Genomic DNA, 14,053 nt, shown 5'->3' with positions numbered 1-14,053 from the left:
AGCAATTCTCAATTATAATGGTGCTTAAGTTATACGACAAAGTCGTAAAATACTTAAAGACCTTTTAAGTAAAGTGACTTCCAATTTTTTTGTGACATACTCAGATTTTGTTTAATTGCTTTAATTTATAACATAAGCCTCATCGATTCATTATACTTAAATAACTGAATGAAAATTTGTTTTATGTTGGTTGCGATAGATTAAAAGCACATGATTTGGATTGATGTTTTATAATCATATTGAACGTCAAAATCGTATATCAGCCTATAAGCTTGACCTATTTCAGGGTTCGGAAACTTTTTATGTACGCCTATGAAAACCAAACCCTGAAATGTCTCGGCGGGTCTGTAATAAACTATAATTGATAATCGTTTTTTGCAATTGAAAATGGGTCTAATTTAAATAAGAACGCATTCCCACTTTTTGGTTTTCTGGCTGATTCTTTGACCAACATGATTGTCAAACTGTGAGCATTCTCTGATACTGGCCAACACATCTGCACCAAGGAATAATGTAGTACAGTATTTTATCCCAACAGTAAAGGTTTTGTAAAAATGTTTGCAGGAAGTGGCAAGAATAACAGCGATGGAAGCGACCAATCGCAAGACGCGGAAGAATCGGAAACACCCGGAACCTCGGTGAGTACTGCTGTATTAATTCCACTAAAAATCCTAAATTAAAAGTGTATTAAGCTCTTCACTTCATGATAATATTTAAATCTACCAAGTGGATTTTATATACACTAGTTTTTAAGCAAACCAATTTGTTTTAACTGTTTATTTTGCAATTTACTTACAACTACTACTTGTATGTTTGCTATAAGTTAAAATCAACTAATTTAGACAAACATTTAAATTGATAAAGTTGTCTAGTAAAGCTGTCTAGTTGGCACTTAATATACTTAATATTGTCCAGACTACATATTCTGTCAAAACTTATCGACAACCCCATCACCAAAATCGCCAACGCTCTTTCGATTTACGCGAGGTGGAAAAAGTAGAACAAGAAGGTTGGTTTAATTATTTTTTTAGTTCTGTTTGTTAAATAAGACAAACTTATTTATCGGCTCATATTCCTTTCTTACCAATATATCGGTATCAGTAATTTTCAGCTTATATTTTTGCCTATAAGTTGATTTGAAAATAACATATCTATATAGTTTTCCTGTAGAAATAAACAAATATTGCATTGCAAATTTGTCCTTCGTGTTTTTTGATCTAAAAAATTGTTTTAAAAACATTTTGACCTATTAGGAAAAACTTGATTTAAACCACGTATTGTTGTATAAAGTTGATATTTTTGGAATATCAAAAAACTAATAACCATAAAATACCAAAGAATAGCGACGTTGATTATTTTAGAAAATTGTTTAGCTAACAGGGTTGGTAGTAATTTAAGTTGAAAAGAGCAAAAAAATTACAAAATATGATTTTAACCCAAAGTAATTTTAACAAATTTAAACTTTTTAAAGAAATCATGCTAGTTATAAGTAATAGAGATATTTAGAAATCAGTACATCAGAGAAATAAACTCGGCTTGTTAGTATTGATGACAAAGTATAGTTTAATCAAATGTTGTTCTGCAGATCAGAGTTCAAGAGCTAGAAGAGGATTGAAAAAAGGTAACAAGATAATTTATCGTTTTATAGCTTTTATACTTTTAGTCTTTGTAGTTTTGTCCTACCCGTAAACAAACTGGTATTTGCACTTAAAAAATATTATTAGGTTTATTTTTAATTATGAAACATGGATTTAAGGAAGTGTTTCTCAACCTTTATAAATGGCGACACAAATTCTAAACATATTGATTTTTGTAAGCAAACGAAACACAAGACATTAACATAAATAAGTTCAAATTTTATGATATGAGCCATAACCTTCATATTTCTTACTCAATTTTAAAAAGTATGGATAATTTACTTACTCAGAACTTCAATAAATCAAATAAAAATCCTTAGATATAAAAAAAAAATATTCCCATCGGCAACCCAATCAAGTCGAACGACAACCCAAATTGTGTATAGCTAGAGCAACACTGATTATAGCCATCTATTTGCTTACCAATTGTTCTAGACATCATTTATTAGTTAAATATATCCCCTTTTCAACATTCTGTCACTAATAACAATGAAATATATTTAGCTGGGTTGATTGCAGACCATCACATAACCTTCCAGCAAGCGCAAAGTAAGAAATTGTTTGAATTCACTTTTTGTGTACAATGCTTTTTTTAGCTTGTTTATTATCTATTCTTTGACTTTTCCCTCCAATCTAAATGATTGTAAAAAAGCTTATTGAGTTGTAAATTTTCAGATGCAAGGTCTGAGCCATCTACAAGCACAAATCAAACAGGTGAGTATATTGTGTTGCAATGCGGCAAAGATAAAACCGTGATTTTTAGCTTCAAATAATCCCTGCTATTTGATAATCTTTCTGTTGTTTATTTCTCTGTGCAAAATAAAGACACACATCTGCAACATCTAGTTCATACCTGTATATCTTCAGTGCATTGTTTTTGAGCATAATACACCACATGTTATTAGTAGTGACCATGTTTTTTTTTCAGTCTCAAAACATCAAAATGTGGAATCCAAAGACAAGCAAATCACAAGGAGAGCAGAAGGTGCGTGTATTCCCTGGTTTACTTATTTAGTAAATAATCACATAAAACCTTGATTTATATTTGTTGGTGCATTACATCCATTACATGCATGTAACATCAAAAATATTTTATTTTTACTGATGCATTTTTTGTGACTATTTAACTGCAACACAAAGCAGCATTGCTTCCAACTATATTTGGTTTAAAACATGTGGCTTATTAGCCTGGCCAGTGCTGAGTTACAATTTATCATTACTGTTTGACCTAACTGAGAATATGATTCAAACTTTTTTTTTAATGTTTTACTAAGAAACTGCCCAGCAGATTGGAAAGACTGAAAACACTGAAATAAAAAAACAGGCAACTGTTGGTAAGTCGTGTGGTGAAATAGTAATTGCAATTGATATTTTTTTATTTTATCGTAGTTTAAAGGGCACTCTGTTTAACGAATGTTATTAAAGCGTCAAAGTTTATTTGAGTAACATCGTGGTAAGACTTGCGATGCAGTCAAATTATTTTAAAATTTAAATCTTTTTATGAAAAGCATGTGACAATGTGATTGTAGCTTGAGTTTATACTGAAGCATTACTTTGTTTTACAACAGTTATTGTTTTACATCTGCTTGTAACTAATGAGATTTATTCACACAAGTTTTTAACTATAACTACCATCCAGGTATTTCACTACAAGGCAGCGATGTTAAACATTCCAATATTGGGAATCATATTATAAAACATGTGACCAACATAGAACAGCAAAATATTGGGAATCATTACCATTATTACCAAGAGAATGCACAAAGCAAATCTGCTGACTCAGACCAACCCAAGTCTACAAGCAGTAAGTAAAATGAAAAGTTAAAAGCATTAATAAATGTTTAAGTGCAAACAGAAGGTAGAACTGTTAAAATATACATCTTTAACAATGCATTCCAAAAACATCATCACAAAAGTAAGAAAATATAACTAGTTACTGCATAATAAAGAAAAATAAATGTAAATGCTTATAGAAAATATTTGTGTGTTAGAAATAATTTATTTTTATTTCTTTTATCATTGCAACTGTTACTTCAGTAAATTTCAAATTTTGCAACAAAATTTGAGAAAAAATAAATCAATTATTATCGGATAAAAGTACATATGCGTATAATTTAGTGAGGTTTGTCTTTTTAAATATATTGACTTTATACCAAACAATAAGAATCTGATCATGTTGGTATTTAAACTGAACCACTGACGATAGAATTACCCACACCTATTCGATTTTCACTATTCTAGGTTAGTTTATTTTAAATTGAAAACCAACTATCCTGGAATAGCAAGGCATGATTTTTTCCTTAGCAGTAATGTCAGATCAGCTAATTTTAAGTGTTTTTCTTACTTTTCTTGTTTCTGTAAAGAAGTCAAGCTACTTTTTTTAATTGTGTTAAATCAGAAAATGCCTTTTTTCAGATACAAATAACGAACAACCAGATGCAAATGTTCGTCAAAGTTTGGCCGACCAACCAGGACCTTCTTTATTAACTAGAGTTTTGCAATTTATTCCAGACAAAAGTAAGTTAAGTGGATTTTACATCAATTTTCTAATCAAAAGTTGTTATGCTTAATATTTATTTATAGTTTGGCGAGCAAAACAAAAAAAGAAATTGCGCAAACATGTGAAATTAATATCAGGAATAAGAAATATGCCGATAAAACTTGATCGGGACCAGCCAATTCAGCTGGTGCCTGTTGCATTAACTAAAAACGAACCAAAATCTATCGAACAACTCAATAAAGAAGGACATTACAACAAACGAGAAGATTTCCAGCAACTTTTATCAGTTGAATCAGAAAGCCTTGGCATCAGTGAAGCGATAGATCAGGCTTTTAAACAAGCAGAGTCAGACGCAAGACAACATGCCTCTGAAGAAGCCAGACAGGACTACATCGACCGAAACGGCAATAACATTGTGTTTATCGGACAAGCTGGTATTGGCAAGACCACTCTTACTCGCATGATAGTGGAAATGATTCTACAGCAAAAGCTTTTTCCAAAATGCAAATACATTTTCTTTGTGTTTTGTCGGGAAATCAACTTTGAAACCAAAACTACACTTCTACAAATGTGTTTAAATGGAACAGACATCACATTTCGACATGAGCAAACTACAGAAAAGTCTTTAATGGAAGAAATTGGGGACGGTGAAAATGTTGTATTTGTATGTGATGGTTTGGATGAAGCAAATACTGATGCTTTCTTCACAGATGAGCCATTACCATCAGATGAAATAGCAACAGCTGATGTTCATCTAAAGAGGCTGTTTAAAGCTAAAGTCTGGAAAAAATCCATAAAAGTTTTCACTTGTAGGCCTGGTCAATTTCACAATATGACTAAAATGATCCAAACAACATCAGTCTTTAACCTTCGAGGTATTTCAGCTGCTTCACAAAAAAATATTTGTGAACAAATCTGTGAAATGGCAGAACAGGTCACATTAGTAATGACTTATTTGGAAAGAAAGAGAGACATTGCTGTTTTGTGTCACGTTCCTGCTCTCTGCATAATCATCATGTATGTCATAAACATACATTTTGCAGAAGGTAAAGAGCTGGAAATAGAATCCCTCACTTATATTTTTTTTAAAGTTCTGGAGTATTTCTGCCAAAGTGAACACACCAGGGAAAAACATGCCCACTTAAGCAAAATTGCTCTTTTGGCATGGAATGGATTTAAAAAAGGAGATCTTGTATTTACAGCCAAGGACTTTTGTGATGTAGGCATGGATCAAAGTGATGCAGATGCCTTTCTCATGCACTATGTTGATTCCAGATATAAAGTTAGCTTGAAAATACTGGAAGGTTTCAAACGAACAAGCTTCACACATTTGTTATTGCAAGAAAACTTCTCAGCTCTTCACTTGGTGTTTTATTCCACTCTCAGTGAATTTATTAACATTCTTCCTAAGTTACCTGAAAGTCGATGGGAAGTTGTGTCAAGATTCATGTTCGGGTATTTCAACATTGCACTGAACTTAACAGTTAGTTCATTTCTCACCGCATGCAGTTGTGAGCCCAACCATCAGATATGTCAGGCCAAAAGATCCAAATTAGTTGAGTTTGCAGTTCAATTTATGCATCAAATTAGTTCAACTGACACAAAAAAGCTTATAACCATCAGTGGCTGGTTGAACGAGCTCAGAGATCCAGAGCTCGATAAACAGATTGCTGAGTACTTGCCGAGTCAAATCAAGTTTCAAGGAAGCGTCTTACCATCTGATGTCCCCAGTCTTGTCTATCTGCTCTCAATCAAAGCTGTATCCCTTGATATAAGCAGAAATAAAGGTAATTATTCCACCATTTGTAGAATTTATCTCTGTTTAATTTGCATTTATTTACCTACCGGTGCTTATAACCCATGTCATTATTGTTAGATTAGCCACCATTATTGTAAGTTAACAACAATCCTTATTGGGTTTTTCACAGACACACGTTTACAGCAAAACTTTAAAGTTATAATGTGTTTTACTTACTGTTTTATTAATGAGCAAAAAGGTACAAAAGAATAACTGGATATTCTAGAATAGTAGGTTTTTAAATATAATTAATAAAAATATCAAATCCTGGTATAGTTTTATTTATTTTTTTTAATTCCATTTTGCTGAGAGGTTATTCATAAGATATCTTTTTGTCACAAAACAGCAATGAATGGCAAATTTCTTAACTTTTAGATTAACTAAATGTAAATAACCCAATCACTAAAATTTGAAACAATGGTGTTGAAAACCATATTGTGGGAATTTTAAGATAATTTACCACATTGGTAAATCAAGATGATATTTTGTGTAGTTACGTATTACAATTCCACACATTTTGTGGCATGCACAAAATGAACTCTATACAAATGTTTCCATACATTTAAAAGTTTTGTAAGCATAGTTGTGTTGTAGTTGAACTTCACAAACGTTGTATATTTATCAGTCGGTAATATTCAGATGTACACATTACAACTGCAACTATTGTCTTGCTATGATTAAACGTTACGCTGTGGTTGACCTTGAGTGACCTTTAGCATACTTCGATAGAGTCCAATATGTACGATGGGTGTTATTTTGGAAACTTAATGCATTTAAGTGAGTTATTTGTGCTGGCAAAATATGCTGGCCGCTTGCCCAATTACATTTCATTGATACTTAGTAACAATAAGGCAAAGTTTATCACAATCAGCAAGTAATTGGTCACCAGAAAACCAACTCTTTAAATGAGATCACATTTACTGCAAGCATTATAAATGTTTTACAACAGCGATATGCACTTGGCTACATCCAAAGTTTTGTTATGATTTTCAACAATATTTAAACTAACTTAAACCATTACTACGATTGTCATAATGACATCATAAATTAAAACCACTAGAGTTTATAAAGATAAAATCTGTTTTACCAAGTTTCCTGCTGAATTAGTATTTTCTTGTAGAATATTTATTGTGAGTTATTCTTGCTGTTTACCCATATTAGTTGTCATTTATATATCACCAACCATTTTTTTAATTTATTGTATTTAGACTTTTTAAAGTTTGGAATTATATTTTAAATTTTAACACATCAGAGTTAAACTGCATGATTGTAAATATCATTTACATTTAATTAGTTTTAATCTTGGTGTTATTTCCATTAGAACCTGAATTGGAAAGTGATTTCATGGACTTGGGGATAAATCACTTTCAAGGAAAAGGATTGTTTTTTTTCATGAAATCACTTCGACTGGAAAGTACCAAGGTTGAATTGTATCCAGTGTCGCTTTATACAATTCATGTATAGTACAGTAAATTTGAACTATATGTTTCCTAATTTGCTTTTGCACTGATAATTTCTATTAATACTGAATTTAAATTACAGATTTCAACACTTGATCTTTCCAATAATGATATTGGTGATGAAGGTGCTCTAATGGTTGCTGATATTTTGACAAATATTGACAGTCTTAAATTATTTGGCTGTGGAATAACTACAAAGGGTGCCAAGTCTATTGCCCCAAAGTTATTACATACTAAGGTTCAATGTTAAAAAAAATATATGTATAAATGTCTATTGTTTTTATTGAACACTTTTTATTACTTTTAACATTATTTTTCCATTTTTGTTACCTAAAATTATTGAACAATGTTGAAATATTGCAGACATTATCTTTATTTACAGATTTCAACACTTGATCTCTCCAATAATGATATTGGTGATGAAGGTGCTCAAATTGTTGTTGATATTTTGACCAATATTGACAATCTTAAATTATCTGCCTGTGGAATAACTACAAAGGGTGCCAATTCCATTGCTACAAAGTTGTTACATACTAAGGTTCAATGCTAAAAAAAATATATGTATAAATGTCTATTGTTTTTATTGAACACTTTTTATTACTTTTAACATTATTTTTCCATTTTTGTTACCTAAAATTATTGAACAATGTTGAAATATCGCATACATTATCTTTATTTACAGATTTCAACACTTGATCTTTCCAATAATAAAATTGGTGATGGAGGTGCTCTAGCTGTTGCTAATATTTTGCCAAATATTGAAAGTCTTAAATTATCTGGCTGTGGAATAACTACAAAGGGTGCCAAGTCCATTGCTGGGCAATTATCAAATAAACGGGTCTGACATTTATTTTAGTTTCAATTTTGTTTTATACTATTCTATTTACCATGAGCATTATGAAATGTTTACCAATAAAATATTACATATTGACATGAAAGTCTACTGTCACTGCTTTATATTGTTTCAGCTTTCTACACTTGATCTTACTGGAAACATTATCGGCAAGTCAGGAATAGACGCTTTGTCCAAGTGCAACATTGATCAGCTTATCCTGACTTCATATGTGATCCATGAAGGCAAAATATCCCAGCATGGTGATGTCGTGATTGGGAATCATGAAACTGATCTGATGGAAAAACTGGTTGTGAACAAATCTAAGGTGACAATAAGCGCAATAAATTAAAAAATCTACCTGAATTTACGTGGTTAAACAAAATACAACAATTCCACACTACTTTAAAAAGCAACTATGGGGGTAGTCTTACCATGGTATTAATTAGAGCTAGACCGATATTTATTATTTATTAACTAAAAAAGTCGGATATAGAAATTTTTTCCTAAAAACTAAACAATTTTCCTTTTTTTTTGTCTAGCATCATGCCACGTTAATAAGCAAATGAAACTTAAATAAATATAGGTAAATTACTGAAATGTTATTTAAACTTTGTTTCAATTTTTTTCTAATTTTAACTGTCTTCCATTAAATCGGTAGCGGTATCAAGTATCGACTGACAAAAGCGTTCAAAATCCGTGATCGGTATTGGCGAGAACGAATTATATCGGTTGATCTCTAGTAATCGTCTAAATAAAACCTTAACTTTTTGGAATAAATCTTAAATTCATCAAAATAAGGCCTAAATGGCCAAATTAAGGTCTGGAAACTGTAGTGGGGGGGGGGGATTTTTGGGCCCTGTTTGTGGTTAGTGGTGGGTAATGGGTGGATTTAAAATTATGGTTAGTATTGAAATTATTATATTAAGAGGATTTAGTGATGTTCTTTGAGGTAGGGTTTGGTGTTAGTTAAAGTAGGCCTGATTTTACCAATTAGGTATTATTCCGACGGATTTACGACTTATTCCAATTAGGTATTATTCCGACGATTAGGTATTGGTCGTATTTTAGTCTTATTCCGAACTGTGTTTTATTCCGACGTTGACATTTTCATTCTTTTGACTGGATCCATCATGCTGTGGGCTCTTCATCACTATTGTATAATACGTCGTAACATGTCCGTGTAAATTTGCTCGTGTGATAGCCCAGGGGGTTAAGCAAATAATGGGTCGCTTGCAATCCAACACAGTTTTTGGCGATTACCGACTTACCAAACTGATTTGCTTAACCGAAATCTGAGTATACTTCCCATTATGTGTTTTCTGTAACCAAAGCGTCGTGAGCACCTTGCATTATAAAATTAAAATATGCCAACTTAAATCAGATAAATGTTTGTTTACTTAACGCGATATGGTGTGAGCATTATTGTTTCTACTAGCATTCAAATTTTTGCAAACATAATAAACTTCTTAACAAGGTTATGGAATGTTTCACAAACTTTTACGATATAAACAAGCTATTATAAAACGCTTTACGCGAATCTTTGTGGTCAATGCGTTTCCTCGCCTAAAACTCCAGGCTTCTTTTCGGTGGGTTTGCAACCCCAGGAACATATATTGGTTGAAAAGGAAAGTCTAAGGTTTTTCTTTTTTACTTTATAAACGTTGCATTGCGTGGCGCAACACGTTACATGGATGGAATTGCCATAAAATGTGATGTGTTTTTCATTTCGCATTAATCGTGGAGTGTGTTGCCTACATTTTCAAACCTCAAAAGGCGCTGGTCGTTCCTTGACTGTTTGCCGCTGGTTGTGTCCGAATTTATCACAATTATCTGAGTGATCATAAAAATCAAAGTATTTTTTTGCTTTTGTAAAACATAATTTGTTATGAAGCAAAATAAGTGAAAAATCTGTTGGCGTAACAGCGTAAAACTTTGTGAACAAAATGATCGCAGTCCTTTGAATGACCTGGCAGTTTACAATTCAAAATTAACATATAAAGAAAACGCAATGTTTAATGTTGTGTCTGAAATGGATCAAATAATTACTCGCTATAGAGCGTCACACTTGGCTAAGCAAGTTACACACATACTTGCCCCTGAAATCGCCTGTTTGTTTTATCTGGCATCAAGTAATTCTCGTTTACTTTATGGAATTGCGAGGCTAAATATTTATGTTATTCATGTCCTATATTTATGTACAAATCTTGTCAGGCATATTTCTAGAGGTGTATATTGTGACATTTTATCTGGCATCAAGTAATTCTCGTTTATTATTTGGAATAGTGAAGCAAAATATTTACGTCCAGGTTAGAAACTCTGTCAAACATATTTGTAGAGGTACAAGTGTAACATTTTAATATTGCTTTCAGTCAAGGACTTTCAACTTCAATGAATTTGTTGTGTTGGAATCAAATCTACCAAGATCTGATGTTGTGGCAATCCTGTCTCTTTGCTTGCAACATTTTGATGAAGTAAATATGCGTTCATCAAAAATACAAAGTGATGATTTACAAGAACTTGCTTACGCCATTGCTCTACTTCATAAACCAGTGAGTCAATAATGTTACTATAATTTATTGGCAGCTCTAATCTTTTATTCAAATTTTAAGACAACAAGTTGGCAGTCACACAACTTGATTTGCTTGTTCTTTCTTAAACATGCCTAAAGTTTTCTTCTTAAACATTAGTTAGTCGCCATATTGTGTCCTATTTAATTTATTGAATAGTCTTGTGTCACTTCCCTGCCGTTCGTCAACCAACATGATACGAGTTCACTTGTAAAGCACACATTAGATCGGTTCACATTTCAATATATAATAATATTTCACTTGTCTTAATTGAATGGAAATTTTTGCTACAATTCTACGCATCCTCTTAAACTGTCTTCTAAACCCCAGGTTATCCTCTAAGGTTAAGGGTTAAGTTGTGTGGTAAAATACTTTGGAAAGTGTTTCCAATGCGTTTGGTCGCTACAGTAATTTGAATATTCGCCTCATGGATCCTGGTAAGCCGCTGGCACATTCAAGTTAAAGTAGAAAAGAAAAAACTCTAACAAAAAACAGGTTAAGTTAAAAAACATAAAAAAATTAAAAAACTGCAACAATTGCCCCTTTATCGCCACCCAAAGGCACCACGATGGGTGTGTCGGGGGTGTCCAACAATGGGCGCGACATTTTAAACAATCATTTGCTTTATTTGTTATAGGGGATGTCCGCCACCAGTGGGCGCTGATGATTGTTTAAAATGTTTATTAAATCCAAAGTTTCATCTCACCCACAGATCAAATCACTCAATCTTAGCGACAACAAAGTTGATGATGAGAGTGCTCGAGCAATATGTGCTGCCATCCACAATATTGAGAAGCTGGAACTTGAGGATTGTGAGCTTTCAAATGCTGCGATACAAACGTTGGCCAAGTCAATCAAGAAACTAAAACAACCGGTTGGTGACATTTCCTTGTAACCATATATTTTACATTTACCTTATAACAATGGCGTCTATTCCTTGGGAACGAGGGGTCACGCCACCTGCGTTTAAAAACATGGGGCAACTACATTGACCCTGGCGATTATTACGTCATAACTAATTTACTGCAACTGGTTCCAAGCACCGCATAACGTGCTACACTAAGCAATTGTTACGTCATAACAGTTAATTCTTGGTTATTGCACTCCAATCGTATACATACATTTGTATGAAGAGGATTAACAATATGCGAAAATTAACAACTAAAAATACCAAATATCTCTCGACAGCCTTAAGTATTAGAAAGGGCAAGCCATGTTACGCTACAAACTTGCTAGTTGCACGCCTGCTCTTTGCACATTAACAGTCGCTAGTCACTCTGTCACTCTGTGGTTTCGTTGTGCTTTGCTACAATCCGCAGCCCCGGGCCCCGTCGCCACTCTCGGCGGATTTGTGGGTAGCTGTCACAAGTGCATCGGCTCCCATCCTTTTCATTCACGCACATTTTATTGTGGAATTGGCGCAAAGGCGTAAAACATGTGGTATATTGTAAATATTTGCGGTGTGGAACCCGCAGCAAGCACAGGCCCAACCTCCCTGTAACCCTGACCTTTGTGGTTAATGCTTAACTGGGAACAACAACTTTCGATTTGTTGCCTGAATCATGTTGCTCACTCCACACTTTACATCAGGCGCCGACTAACTTCTCGCATTGTGTTGCAATCTAGTAATGACGTAACACAATACAAACAGTGTTTTATTGAGCAGAACACTAAGGGACGCCCATACATTTAATAACTTAAACCAGGGGTTCCCAACCTGTGGTACGCGGAGGTTTTTTAGGTGGTACGCAAGTAGCTTCCGTTGGATTCACAACTTTATACTTTGTTTATCTGGTTTTGTTTACAAAACAATAATACCGAAGCCTATTATAATTGTTACGTAACTAATTCTGTTGTTTTAGTTGTTCTGCAAAAATTGGTACGCGTGGCAATACAGAGCGTCCAAGTGGTGCGAGGTCGCAAAAAGTTTGGAAACCCCTGACTTACGCATAATTTAGCTGTCACAAAATGTTTATTAAATCCAAAGTTTCATCTCACCCACAGATCAAATCACTCGTTCTTAGCTGTAACAAAGTTGGTGATGAGAGTGTTCGTGCAATATCTGCTGCCATCCACAATATTGAGGAGCTGGAACTTGAGTATTGTCAGCTTTCAAATGCTGCGATGCAAACGTTGGCCAATTCAATCATGGAACTAAAACAACCGGTTTGTGACATTTCCTTGTAACCATATATTTTATATTTACCTTAAAACACTGGCGTCTATTCCTGGGGAACGAGGGGTCACGCCCCATGCGTTTGAAAACAAGGGGTAACTACATTTTTAACCCCTAAGTAATATGTGTTATACAGGTCCGCGCAGGAAGAAATACGTATAGGATGCAAAGTGGTAAGAACTCGTCCGCGCCAATAACGTATAAAATACAGGTTGTTGTGCGCAATATATGGCTTATATTTATAGTGCTGCAAATCGTTCAAGCATTCCGCAATTGTTTCTTATTAATTGTAATAAGATGTCACTGAATTTGTTTCTTATAAAACTAATGTGGCGTCGATATTTAATATTCGAATTTGATCTCCATTGAAATTTGTCGCACGTCCTGGTTTACAACAAATACGAGGTTTACTGTTAATATATTAAAAAACTATTACAAAACAAAACTAACCTGTTTAAACACAACCACTTAATACCGCGGTAGTTTGCTACGAGATGGTAAAATTTATTATTGCGATTATTTTAGCGCTGAATTATAAAATAACTTGCGACTTCCAAACTATTTGAATTTCCACAAATTTTGGTAACATTAAAAAAAGCCGTCCTGGGCATATTTCCTGTTAAGTTTGGTTAATATTGAATTTTTGCCGTTTATTATTCTATGAACGAATATTAATTCCCCACTCCCGAATAACTGGCGGTCGAGTCATGGCTTTTTTTGAAGACTAGGTTTTATTTTATGTGATTAACTTTCAACACACATTATGTTCAAGCAAGATTCTGACTAAATATTAATTAATGTGTAAATCAAATGATTTTTAAAAAGTTTAGTTTGCTAAATAGGTTAATTTAATATCAGCAATGTGTGAAACATTTCAGCTGGGTAGCTTTTTTACACCAAGTTCCAAGCACCGCATCACGTGGTACACTAAGTTATTGTTACGTCATAACAGTTAATTGTTAATTATTGCACTCCCATCGTATAAATACCGTTGTATGAAGAGGATTAACAGTATTCGAAAATTAACAACTAAAAATACAAAATATCCCTCGACGCCCTTGAGCATTAGAAAGGGCAAAC

Source organism: Ascidiella aspersa, chromosome 1, assembly GCF_963924565.1.
Source record: "Ascidiella aspersa chromosome 1, kaAscAspe10.2, whole genome shotgun sequence".
In the NCBI taxonomy this organism is placed as follows: Eukaryota; Metazoa; Chordata; class Ascidiacea; order Phlebobranchia; family Ascidiidae; genus Ascidiella; species Ascidiella aspersa.
Note: the sequence above shows the minus strand (reverse complement) of the source record.